Here is a 14,158-nt window from a genome sequence, read left to right as displayed (position 1 = left end):
GAGTCTGTTAATGCCCCCTAGGGAGTGCCCTTCAGCATATGCTATATTGCAATTGATTTCATCTCGGAAAAAGTGATTGATATATTTTTAAAAAATCTGTTCACACTTAGCGTGGACACCCTGTATGTATATGTTTGTGAGTCCAACATCGCCATGCCAGTACTGGACAGCTGTTTCGGCTTTGTTGGGACATCATCAGCAGTACGCAGGCAGGCAACGTTTGAGCGGATGGCGTCAGAAGGTCACGTGGCACGTGATGCATCCCGTCAGGGTGTCCTAAGACACACATGTCCTAAGACTAAGATACACTTGACTGACTTTGCACAGGGCTTTCATAGGTGTCTTAGGACACCCTGACGGGAGGCATCACGTGCCACGTGACCTTCTGACGCCAACCGCTCAAACGTTGCCTGCGTACTGCTGATGATGGCCCAACAAGGCCGAAACAGCTGTCTAGTACTGGCATGACGACGTTTGACTTACAAACATATGCTACACGTGCAGCCAAAGAGCTCTTGCTAATTTTCTTTTCCCTTTTACACTTGACTGGCTTTGCACTAGGCTTTCAGAGGTGTCTTCAATAACGCGACTGCCTAGTGTCCTCTTTCCATCTAGTGTTTTATGAGTGACCCGCTCAGTTGTTCATTCGGTACGATGCGCAGCAGCGCGCATACACGTTTGCGAAGCTACCTTCAATTAAAAATTATCTGAGTTTAACGAAAAGTACCTCTGAGATTTTTTTGCTACAGCGTACCAGGAAGACGATGCATCGAATGACATCTTTATTACGCTTCTATCCCTCCTCACACCGAATTTTTCGGTCCAAAATGTGCATTTTGTCGAATTTTCACAAATTCCCGGTTTTTTACTGCGGATTACAGTGCACCGGCGGGGTTCGATTTTTTTATACTTAAAGTACAACATAGGGGCTATACGACAAAAAATTTTGAAGGAGAAATTCCAGAATTTTATATTGCAAAAAGAAACTTGTAAACTTGCACAAACTTTGCAAATTTCGTGCATGCCACAGGAGTCGAACCCGTCGAGTGCGATGGTGAAAATTGCTTACATACCGTAAAGTGAACTCTCCCCTGTCAAATAAGACGCTTTTTAACATGCTTCATGCCTTACGTGGGCCGTAATGCATGCTTAAAATGACACAGGTTTTCGCCCAGCACTGCATCTTTGAGGGGCTCTGCTCCCCATAAATTTCAATTTCGTTAGAAAAGACCAATGTTCTGTTGCTTTGGGTGTCACAAGGATCCACCAAAAAATTCACATAAAATTCCAGGGGGGTCGAGAGGCACCTCTGGATCACTCGGCGTGGAACGGCCCAGGGTGTTTCTTTATATCTGGAACAAATTCTCATAAAAGGGGGAGTTGCCTTAGAACGCTTTTACTTTTGTCATTGGATTACATTACTCGACGGGGCTGCTACTAGGAAACCGTATTTTTTCTCAATTTGGGGACCAACTAACAGATATATTCTAATCACTTTTTAATTGTTGACTTTAGAGTGCACATTGCAAAGCCGGATGTCCACATGGTGCGCTCGAAACACTGATCAAGCACAAAAGTAATCGCAGCGCGCGCTACGGGCCTAACAATTTGACCTCTGCCATCTGCTGTAAATCGCAAGTCGGCGGCAATAGAGCGTCTGTGACGTTGATAAATGCGCCCTCACTTAACGTCACAGAAAAAACATCATAAACGATGTAGGGAACCCTTATCGCGGTATGTTTCACGATCTTTGTTTTCTTTTTCCTCGGTGGCTCAATCGGTAGCGTGTTCGCCTTCTGATCCCGAAATAGCGGGTTCGAACCCGGCCGAGGACGCCAGCAACTTGGTGGCAGGGCACAAGTTGCTTAGACATGCCGTCTTCCGCGAGGGACGTTAAATACGGGGTGCCGTGTGGTGAGCTTTCATCGCACGTTAAAGGGACTGTCGCATCCGGAACCGTGGTTACGAATCCAATACCAATGTGTTCGGTACACTACCACCGAGCTATTTGCCAAATTTTCTCCTTCCAAAACGGACCGGGTGATGAGGAATCGAATTTAAAAGATCCGGTTTCGTTTTGATCCTCGAAAGCGCCAGCGCCAGCAACATCGCGTGACGCAAGGTCGAATCTGGCTAATCCGCTGTGAAGGACGCTGTCGTCTGCCGCCAAGTCTGGGGCTGCTTTGTTTTTTCCCGGCACGTCGCCCGTATTCACATGTGACACTTTCTAGTGACTCGGATACTATCGCTACGCTTGCATCCTTCGCGTGGGATATCGTTTGGAAACCGACGCAGCGTTCCCGACTCCAGGAAAACTTCCTTCGAAAACCTCGATGTTTGATTTCGCACGCCAAGGATACAGCTACAGCCAGACCCCAGACGAAGCGAAAGTTGGAAGCAGCTACATCACTAGCGGGTATCCAGATGAAGAAAGGAGTGTTCATGCTGTCCGTGTATGCTCCTCGCATTTCACCGATATTGTGTACCTGGATGAGAACATCATGGAAGTGCAACTTGGATTGACACAAAAAAGGAACGAATTGAAACTTGACGCCGTTGCGACAGTGTTCCACGAACAAAGCGAGCCAGCAACTTCGACAGTAAGTCACAATGTCTATGTAGTTTCCCAATCGGGTCTGTCACTCTTGCGCGTGAGTAACTTTGCAGCAAAAGACGAAATCGGTACAACGTAAGGTATCCCCTAACCTATGATTAATAACTAGATAAATAAAATACAATAAACAAGTTCAAGTGATGTCATTCATATGAACGTGATTGACTTTTCTCGTTGTCGGACGCGTTATCATGAAACTTTTACTGTTACTGAACCTGTGACTTTTGTGGAATGTGGTAGACATGATTGGTTTTCATGTGTATTACAGCTGCAGGCAGTTCGACAGGGTCAAGCGCAAGTGGTACGTATATTACTTAAATACATATAATGTGTTTACAATTTTTGGACGCAGAACAATTCGCAAACTATGAACCCTGATCACTAAAAGGAAGAACTGACGCTGTTTGTGTGCTGGTGTTAGAAATAGGCACTATACAAACAGTACCTCTGTACGTAACATAAGCGCCATAACCCACTTCCCAGTTACCTTTTATCTCTCTGTTTGTGAACTGTTTGTGTGCTGTAGGGCGGCGGTTTTTGCGGTTGTCGTGGCCAACTTGAGGTGCACTTTTGACGTTCTGTGTTATAGAAGGACCAGGTGCTGCTGATCAAGTCCCATCCATCCATGAAACGGCATCAAACAATGTACGTGTGTGCACGGCAATTTTGCTGAGAGACCTGGTTTTTACACTAATGCCTTTACGACGCCTCTGACAAATTAGGATCTTCCAGAACAGTGCTTTCTTCACCCAAGTTCAAGAAGTAAAGAGAATGACTTCATGGCTTCTACTGACATCTCACAGCTACATGCCAAGACAAAATAACTTGACAGCAGGAAATGAAAAGAAAAAAAAACTCCGTTTCAGGTCCACCCAAATCTTTGTGCAGAGGCTGACAACAACAACGCCATTGTGAGATGATGAATGATGCTGATGCAGCGTTGAGATTAAGCCCTTGTTTCCTTTTTTGTAATGCTATACATTACTGCTGGTTAAATGTAAAATGATGCACCTACCTCCAGACATTAAAGGGGCTACCAGAGATGTAGTGTCAATTCAACAGAAAACCTGCATGTTCTACGAGGCACTGTCACATAAGCATTGGCCAAATTTGCTGTCCTGTGAGCTTTGATAGGATATGCCGTAGATAGTAAGAGGCCTCTTACTGTAAAAGGGAGGTGCATTAATCGAGTAGTGGGGTCTGAGGCATGAGAGCCATTTCAGGATGTACTAACCCTTCTAAAATTTTACACTTGGTTATGCCCAGAGATCGATCCAGATCCCCCCCAACACCCCGAGTTTTTTTCCTGTGTACCACTGTTATAATGAAACCGTCCAATTTACTGTCCAATCGTCCCGTTTTCATTGCAATTGAAGTACTTACAAAACTGTTTATTTTATTTTTTATTTTTGTGAGTCCCCGCTTCAGATCCCAAGGGACATTGCCAGTGTGGTGCACGCTGATAACTGTCTGTGCATAGCAAATAATAAATATCTGTGCGTGAAGAGTTGGATGTGGACTTGTGCAATGGCTCTTGAATGGACAACACTCAGTCAACACAAAGATTTATTCACATTTGCGTAACTTATTGCCTGTCATTATAATAATTATTATAATACATAGACAAGAGGTAATGCTCTGCCAAGGATCTCTGAAGTTACAGTCTTGAAAGCTGTTTTCAAGACAGTGGTGCTAAAAAATTGGATCAATGGCAGGTATCAAAATTTGTTTTGCTGTATCAAGGCAGAACAATCTTCCGTGGGAATGACAAATTTTGGACATTCCCAGACAGATGTATCACTTACTATGATAATGAGGTGTAACTGTACCATTAGTGAGTTATGAAACGTTACCTGAAATTATTTGACGTGTTATATCCCTCACATGCTATAATACTGCCAACGATAAGAAGCATTACACTATCATTAAAAGTATAACTGTCACTTATGGCCAGGTAGTTTATTGCTCCTGCCTATTCCTTTGCACTTCTCGGGATTACTGTGGTAACACAGATTCTGTTTCACACTTCTCAATTGGAAACTACGCAAGTCTATTATGGTGTAGGTGTGAACAGGAAATGAGGCACGCTAAAGATGATAGTCCTGATAGGACCAGGATGGAAAAACGTTGGCGAATCATGCGGACGACACACCCAGGTATCTGTCGTCTGTTTTTCGGTCCAAGGAATCTCCAAAGCTCAGCTTGTAAACACACAATAAGCAGTGAACCTGACGTAGCTGTAAAAAGAAAGGACACTTTCCTAAACACGTAGCATAGTTAATTTCCTGACAATCATTCTAATTCTAACCCGGCCCTTGAGTTGCACAGTTGGTTAGAGCCTTCGTAACTTTCATGGGGCATTCGTCGTGTGTGCAAACAATGACGACAACTACGAAAATAAGGATTGCTCGACGTGCCTATTTATCGTGGGCACAGTAGGCGAAGACTGTGATCGTCGCTGCAATACTGCGGTAGATACACCACTAGAAGTTCTGGCCGATGACAGGGAGCTGGGAACAAAGTGTGATGCGTGCGTGTGGTGCGTGCCGTCATTGCTCAAATCTGCCACTTCACCAGCACTGCAGCATATAGGTACTCATCCAGTTCCTGAGGAACACAGACGCCGCACAAACACTTGGATTGTTTCCTGCGTCGTAGTGTGAATGTCACGGGATTAAGTATTGAGCACTCCGATCATGAACGTACCTAAAGCAGTGGTCCTGAGGCTCGTTCTGTTGCGCTAACGCAGCTGCGGCACGTACATCACCAGCGACTTGCAGAATAAGCGGATCCGTCGAATATGGGCCGTCATCAAACATGTATATTCGTCACGGGAGCTATTACTAAAGGCATTTGAACAGCACGATTCGCCACTTCCGCGTTCCGAGTCCGCCATCTCCGTATGTGCCTTCGCCTTCGTCTCCCTGACCTTGCTCATGCAAGCTGCAAGCCGCGGGGACTCCTCTGGCTCGCCGCGTTCTTATTGGTCAGATTCCATGTGACGTTGCTAAAGATTCTCAGCAGGGAGTTCCGCTTGACGGCCGCTTCCGTCGTCTGCTGTAGCGCCGCTTACACACGAATTATGCAAAAAGTATTCCGTCGATCGGAACGGGGCTTTCGGAGTCATGGTCAGTGGAGGACGGGGAATCTCATTTCACTGTGGTTTCGGAATCGATCTGTGGTCGATGCGACTGTCCCTTTAAAGAACCCTCGGGTGGGCGAAAGCAATCCATAGACTGCAATCACTGTGGCGTCGCTCATGATCTCAGTTGTCTCGCGGCGTAAACAGCCAATAATTAAGTAATTGTTTTGTTTTTCTTTTTTGCTTTCTTTTCTTCCTTCATATACCCGGAGTCGCTCGCCGTATCACTCCTTCCATTCTGCCCGACACGGCTTTTGGCCTTCAACGGTACAATCAGCGCTGATATGTAGTGGTGATGCACAAAGCTTTCTGCAAGCAAAAAAACAAAATAAAGGAAGAGAAAGATCATGGAACATCCCGCTATGAAGGTTTGCTTCAATCTCGAAGGCCTTTTTTCTGTGACATTAAGTGAGGGCGCAGATATCGACGTCACTTTCGCTCCTTTGCAGGTCACTTGCGCTTTGCAGCAGACGAAAGAGCTGCAATAGTTAGGTCTGTGGCGCGCGCTGCGATTACTTTTGTGCTTCATCAGTGGTTCGAGCGGATCATGTGCGATCACGCTAAAACCTACCACGCCGTAAACCTCTGCCTAAGAAGTGCAGCGGCTAACACACATTCGGAAAAAGCATGCTTAACGTTTCATCCTCTCTCAACGTTTCATCCTCTCACTCGGCTGGGCTTCACGTTAGAGCACTGCACGGGCCCGGGCCCCCGACCCGGCCCGGGCCCGACCCGGCCCGCGGGCCGGGCTGGGCTTGTTATTGGCTGTGTGCTCCGGGCCGGGCCGAGCACGGGCCGACAAAATACGCCAGCACCGCGGGCCGGGCCGGGCCCGGGCCGACAAATATGTTCCCGAGAGTCAGGCCCGGCCGGGCCACGCAGCTAATTCCACACATTGGAGATGCATTAGTTCATATCATCATGCGCTTGCGTCATTCCTGTGCATATTTTGCAAAGACAAGCAAAGGGTACTGCATTATGCATATGATTCGACCCTCTAGAACATTCTCCAAGCCACTTTACATTGCTCCTCACTCCTCACATATTTCACAATCACTTTGGCAAAGCTTGGTGAGAGGGATAGGGACTGGGAGAAGCAGTTTGTCGACAGCATGCTCTATCTCCGCAAAATCTTGACAGTGTAACGATAACGCCCCGTGCGTTCTGGATTTAATTTGGTCTCGTGCGGTTACGGTGTTAAACCGCCATCACTTGTATGTTTGTCTTCTCTCCTTATAAATTTACTTATAAATTTGTTTGATAATCGCCAGAAACGCGTACGTCGCGGCTGGAAATACTAGGCCGGGATCTACTCGCCGGGAACACCGGGCCGGGCCGGGCTCTATTTGCTTAGACGCCGGGCCGGGCCGGGCTCTAGTCACTGGGTCACCGGGCCGGGCCGGGCCGGGCCGCATAAAAATATGAAGGTCCGGGCCCGGGTCGGGCCGGGCCATTTTTCGATGCGCCCGGGCCGGGTCGGGCCCGGAAAAGTCGGCCCGTGCAGTGCTGTACTTCACGTACTCCGCAGTGATTCTTTTCCACTATGGGACAGCCGGGTATAAGTCGTTGTGTCGCAGAGAGTACGGCTGGTTTGGGATGAGCAAATCCACAATATCACAGACACCAAGTTCAACCACGTTTACATTTGGTGACCGGGTCCATCAACAAACGATTGCTCTTCCTGCGTCGCGGTAGAGAGGAATAGGGTCGGCGGATCGTGGAACAGTGCGGTCAAGTGGGATTCCCAAGTCACGCAGATGGATTCCGGCGAAGAATCTGGCCAGAGCAGACGTGACAGGGTTGTTGTTATGTATGCTAATATGCCCACTTGACGTGCAAGGCAGTCGCTGTGCTCGGGATGTTCCGTCCACCCAGTTCTCGGGAAACCTGAAAAACAAAACGCGGGAGTTCCACATCTGCGACGCCCCACAAGAAACGAAAAAACGGCAGAGTTCGCTGACACCTGAACACACCGGGATACAGGGAGGAAGCTCGCAGCGTAGAGCAAAGTGGAATATAGTAGAATTCGCGCTATTGTTGCTTGTAGGTCAAGGAGCCTGGAGCCCTCTATAGAGCAGGATTCTCTTCTGAACTCCTTCGATAGTGCTGGAAACCGTTTCTTGGAGAATCCTGGTTGACCCGAGAAAACCCAGGATATTGAGCTTTCGAACAGGTTGGATGTCCACACGCTCAAGATTAATGTCTCAGAGACAGTGACTTGACTGGCGCTATCCTGGTGGATCAGAGGCAGGCTGAGATAGAATAAGCCTCCGGTACATATTCAGCGTACTCCGGCGTGCTATCATTCCCGAAAAAATGGTAGAATACGTGGATACATTAAACAGCAACCACTAACCAGTCACAGTTAAGAAAAAGCAGGAACACGATGCGTACTGAACTTATGAGAACGGCTACGCAGAAAGCACAACTGGCTGTGAGGAGCCGTCGAGCAGACGTTGCAGCGATTGGAAGAGAACGCTCATGACGTCACGAATGCTCGAGGTGCAGCTTTCAGTCCATGGCAAACTTTGAAATTGCATTTAAGAAATTCGGAGCCGAATGTAAAGGAAATAAATGTCTCACAAACACATGAGAGATCATCTGAGAGCGGCCCTTTACTCCACATTTTGGGTCCAGACTGTCACTACAGACTTCTCCCATGTCTTCAGAATGCTACAAGTTTATGCCATTGCAATCTACGTTTGGCACACTGTATTTCCGAAAACATTGCTTATCTATGTGACGCGGAAGTGTCACTGGAGACTAAGTTTTGAAAAAGATGAGGTTATGCTGTGCACAATATGCGTTGCGGCTGACCACATTGCTCCAGGAAGGCCAATTTCCTCACCACAGCTTCTGGTAGCCTTCCAAGGTGCGGCGGAGAGCGGAGTGCGGATGGGCCCACGTCGTGCTGCTATAGTTGTGTTCAACTTAAGAAGGAAAAGAGATCTAGTCCGTCAGATCTCAAAATACTGCGTCGCAGATAGGATAGCTGGGCACAGAGAAGTCACGCTCGCTCCTCCGCAGGATAATGTAACCCGTCATACTCAACGATGAAAGATTTCCTTTCTATGTTGTTCCAGCCTCAGAACATCAGTTCTCTCTTCATCATACTCACTCTGCTTCCGTATTGGCTGTTAAGACTTGCCACATGACACTATGCTGCGTGGTGGCGTTGCAGTATTTCTCCTGGCGCGCTATTGCGTCTCCTTCTCCCCAACGGCGTATGCAACTGTTAGACTAGACTTATTTTCCTTCTTAAGTTGAACACGACTATAGGACAGAGACGCCAGAGCTATCGCTGACGTCACCTGCTCTAGGAGAGTCTGAAACTATGAAGTTTTGCAGGTTCATTCGTCAAAAGTCGTGGCATCGCGTAGCGTTCACTAACGGTATTTATGTTTTGCGTACCGAGTCGTTCAGCGAGGTTGATATATAGGGGAAGATGAGACACAAATTTGCAATTGGATATGGAATTTTTATTTTTCGCGTTTAAAAAAAAAAAACTAGCCATAGGCACATTCTCAGAGATCTAGAGCTCCTGATCCGTAAATCAGAACGGACGTAGCCTGTTCTAAAATAAACACAGAACAAGAAATTCAAAAATGCTGATTGTCTCATCTTGCCCCAACCCTCGGGGCAAGACGAGACATCGCGTGGGGCAAGATGAGACACGACGTGGAAATGAACTTAGGAAATTATTTTTCGCAATCCAAGTACCTACACAGCCCCCTTGAGCCCACCGCCCACATGATGTGCGATAAAACCACACAGAACCCGGTGCTATTTCCCTCCACCGTCCTTTGCAAACAAGGCATCGCCAGTCTGATGGGTCGCTGGTCGCTCGCTTTTGAGTGCACTTCTCCTTTGCGGGAAATATCCTAGGAAACAGGAAAATTTGCTGGAAAATCCGAGGCAAAAAAAGAAATCTCTCAGGAACAAGCATAAAGTCACCTAATAGTTGACTTCTCAGTTCACTAATTACATTAAATTTAGATTACATTAAGTTGTCGCGTCTTGCCCCGCGCATATCATCGGATGCATTAATTTTTCAGTTAAACATCGGATAACCAGGAGTGCCCATATTTTGCATATATCTAGATTAATGAATAAAGAAATAGGATGGGGACTTATATCGACAGAATAAGCGTGCGACACGCTGCTGTACAGCCGACAAGAAAAAGGACTACAGAAAATCACGCCTTTTTTGCGGGTCTTTACTATGGTGGGCTAGAAAGACTGGTGTGCTTACCGCCATATTCAATACATGGAATGCGCGATGCCCCTGTTTTGAAGCCAAGCTCCTGAGCTCCGGCGCTATGCGCTCGCTGCGAACCAAGCGGGTTCTCGTTGAACTAGTCCAACATGTGCCGTGTGTGACGGTGTGTCTGTGCTTGACTATTTTTATAGTGAATATATTTGGACCAGCACTACGTTGGTTTGCCGCACTGACTGTTTACTAGCGTCCGCAGTTCTTTGTAACTAAACCACGTGACATTTGCTACCGTCACGTCTGCCTAGCCGACGATCCCTGCAAGCGAAAGATATCGGAATGTTGCGAAGCACGTGACCGCATGTCCTATCTTCGTTGGATGATGACAGACGGGTCGAAAAACAAAATAAAGAGCGGCTATTGCGTCCGAGAGCTCGCCTCCTTGATGGCTTCTTTCTCTTCACTCTTTCTTTTCAGTCTAGATTATCGAGTTGCTGTGTACAGGAAGCTGGGGACACTTTGTCACGGAACATAGGCCGATGGTAGATTGTTCAACTAAATTGTCATTTAGCTAAACTATGGCGCTTTCTATATAGTGTACCTCGCCGCACATCTTAGTTGTTTTGTAATTCTTTTGCTCCCTATGTAACTATAAAGGAACATGGTATCGGCCATAAAAAACGAAACAGTAGCACCGCAGTAGCATTCTCTCTGCACGCGCACGGTTTTACTGTTGACCAGTAGAACGACGGAGTCATGTATATATAGCGCGAAAGATATATTCCTTACTTCATTGCTCCTTCTTCCTTGCTCCTTAGCTTGTTGCAGATATATATATATATATAGAGAGAGAGAAGAAAAAATGCCACACTTGTATTATTAACCGAAAATGCTTGAATGGAATTGATGTTATACAAAGGGTTCCTAGAACATCATGTTAAACTCATTTTATCCACTGATTGAGCGGCCTAAGAGCGCTGTTAGCGTGACATTATACAATAACAACGAATACACTGATGATGATAAATGGGGAAATTCGCCACCTGGGTTTGTGGCCCACAACCGACAGCCCTAATGCGTCATTATAGATTATAAAGATTCAAGTTGAAAAGCGTAATATACATGTGCCCTATGACTTGCGAAGTGCCGGCTTGGTGTGCCCCCCCCCCCCCCCCGCCATATTACTTCTGTCATACTACCCTCACTCGTTCTGAGACATTTGTCCTACATTTTGCAGTTGATCCGTTCACCGTATGTGCATCTGTTTGCATTTTCATCGCTTGTAGGCGTCCTGGGGTGGCCCCGACTCTGTCGTGACTCATATCCCCATAATTTTCTGTTACCTCATGACCGCCATCATCAGGTTATATTAAAAAGGGTGTAACATAGCTACAAATGAAACCTATTGACATTGAACACGGTTAAGGATATAATGTCATGATTGTTGAGTTATGGTCCCATGTTGCAGTGTAAATTAGGAAACCCTAACCGGAGTTTCAGACTTCATAAATGCACTACTTGATATTGCCTTTTGCTATGAGGTACACCAGAAGTCAAGAGTCTTCTGCTTCAATACGTGATCTGTTCCTGGTGCCTAACACCTTTCACTGGAAATGGGACTGCCAAGTACTTGGTTGACATTCAGATCACAAGATGGTTCTTGAGATGCACCATATAAAATTTAAGCATGACAGACCTAAAATCCAGATATTCCACGATATTCCTTGGGCAGATCCTTGTACAATTTTAACTGGATCTGTAGCATCTCGAGAAATGTTAATATGGCCTGAAATTTTTTCAAGGGCACTGTACACATGCCCTCAAGAAAGTTCGTGTCCAAGAAGCCTTACGGGGGGGGGGGGGGGTAATATGTTTATTAAGAAAAAAAAAGAAGGAAATGTTAGCCAGGCAAAGAGCCGGTTTGCTATTCCAAAAAAATGGGAAAAACGAAAAAGAGAAGGAAGGAAAGATAAAGGAAAAAACGGGGAAAACGAAAAAGACAAGGTTTACACTCAAAGACCATGGCTGACACGCGAAGCTTAGCATCTTAAACGTCGCATAAACAACATTAGATGGCGATGGAAACTAACCCTGGTTTCAGGTTTGACGAAGGCACTGAAGGAGGAAATGAGGAAATTAAGTGAGACTATAAAGAAATATTATAGCTACGTCTTTGTTGCGTACTCCCAGCAAATTTGGCATATGACTACTCAAAGTATCGAGCGCAAGAGGAACAAGATGACGCACAGCCAGAGGTGGGCAAAACTCCTCGCGGTCTTTGCCCTCACCTCGATTTTCCTGGACGGAGCTTTTTCCTCACCTCACCTCACCTCACCTAAAAAAAATTCAGAAAATTTTCCTCGCCTGCCCTCACCTCAAATAATTTTTCAGGAAATTTTCCTCGCCTCACCTCACCTCAAAACCATTATCAGAAAAACTTCTTCACCTCACCTCACCTCAGCCTTTCCTGTAAAAATGTTTCCTCACTTCACCTCACCTCAAAACCTTTTCAGAGAATTTCCCTCACCTCACCTCACCTCAGCCTTGCATAAAGAAATTTTCCCTCACCTCACCTCACCTCAAATTCCGTGAGGTGACGGGGTTCAAGGCGCCCTCACCTCACTTGCAGTTAGGAGGGTGCCCCTCCCTGCTCAAGGTCGACGCTTCTCACTTTTTTAAATGACGAAAGTACGCAGCGTAAAGCAAGTATCGAGACTAAAGCATCAGGTCCCGACTCTCTCAGCTTCAGCGGTAGATTGTGACTGTAGGTGTTTGTGGCGCAAGCGCAACAGAGGCCAGAAAGCGCCACGACTGCGGTGAGTACCTGATGAGTGTCGATGATAGCTAAAATTATTTACGGATCATCTCCTACGCATTATATCATGGCCGCTCGCCATCAGCTAGTGGGATGGCAGGTGCATTGCTAATTGTCTCGTTCACCGCCTTCGCATGGCATCCGATAGGTTGAGCGCTATAGTGGTGGTCGAATCGAAGCGCAGCTTTGTGAATCATAATCGTATGAGTGTCACGTCATCAGTGAACCCAATGTCGTGCCGATATTGCCCCCTACTTTTTGTGGGATGTGCAGCCAGAGTCTAGACCCATCGTCAGGACTTAGGACCAGCCAATAAGCAGCGATTATTGATAGTTCGGTTTACAACAGTCACTGAAAAAACAAATAAAGTAAAGAAGACAGCCCTAACAACTACTTTTTGCCAACTTGCCTCATATCACCTAAAAATTTTCGGACAAATTTTCCCTTTTCTTCTCTCGACACACGAAAAAAAGTCCTCACCTCACATGAAAAAGGAATCCTCACCTCAGAAAATTTTAACAAAATTTCCCTCACCTCCCCTCACCTCAAATTTTTTTCAGAAAATGTATCTCATCCCACCTCACCTCAGCCTTTCTGGAGAAAAAATTTCCTCACCTCACCTCACCTCAAAAAGTTTTTCAGAAAATTTTCCTCACCTCACCTCACCTCCAAAATTATTTCAGAAAATTTCCTCACCTCACCTCCCCTCAGCATCTTCTAGGAAGATTTTTCCTCACCTCACCTCACCTCAACCATTGCTCGATGCTCCTCACCACACTTCAAATTCCGTGAGGTGAGGGTGAGGTGAGGGTGAGGAAGCCCTCACCCTCACAAGCCCTCGCGAGGGTGCCCACCTCGGCGCACAGCAGAGAACAGATTATATAGAAGATGTGGCAAACTCCTAATAGATCTATCACCGTTGTCGCAACTCCCGAATTAGTATGACATTACTTTAAAGCAGCACTTGTATCTCTATTTCTTATTATGCCACTGTGCGAGGTAAATATGAAGTAGTCTTTTGCGGATACACTGGCAAAGGAAAAAAGTGGATATGCTAGTCCAAAAAGTCTCGGGACTGATTACTCCAGGACGCGATATTGTGGTCTTCTGTGCAAGACAATATTCCGAATGATTTTCTTAGAAGGTACGCCGAGTAAGCTGCGCAATTCCTCAAAATTATTTTCCAGATATCGCTGGACGAAGGGACTGTCCCGAACGAATGGAAATGCGCTCGTATAAAACCGATACGTAAGGCAGGAGTCCCGACATTGGTTTCGAATTTCTCTTCTTTCCAGCTTTTGTGAATTGCTAAAGCACATCTTTTCCAAACAATTAACATCATGATCAAGTGACACCATTCCTTGCAGCATATCT

The 14,158-nt window shown here is 46.2% G+C and overlaps 1 long non-coding RNA gene across 1 annotated transcript; it reads left to right on the top strand.

The window, feature by feature from the left end:
• The first annotated feature begins 2,562 nt into the window (after positions 1 to 2,562).
• Positions 2,563 to 3,337, top strand: LOC135383084 (uncharacterized). Its single transcript, XR_010419656.1, has 3 exons — positions 2,563 to 2,600; positions 2,883 to 2,915; positions 3,204 to 3,337. It is a non-coding gene; the product is annotated as an uncharacterized LOC135383084 (long non-coding RNA).
• Positions 3,338 to 14,158: the final 10,821 nt, after the last annotated feature.

Source organism: Ornithodoros turicata, chromosome 2 (genome assembly GCF_037126465.1).
Source record: "Ornithodoros turicata isolate Travis chromosome 2, ASM3712646v1, whole genome shotgun sequence".
NCBI classification, from domain to species: domain Eukaryota; kingdom Metazoa; phylum Arthropoda; class Arachnida; order Ixodida; family Argasidae; genus Ornithodoros; species Ornithodoros turicata.
The sequence above is the reverse complement of the archived record's forward strand: the minus strand, read 5'-3'. Positions and strand labels throughout refer to the sequence as shown.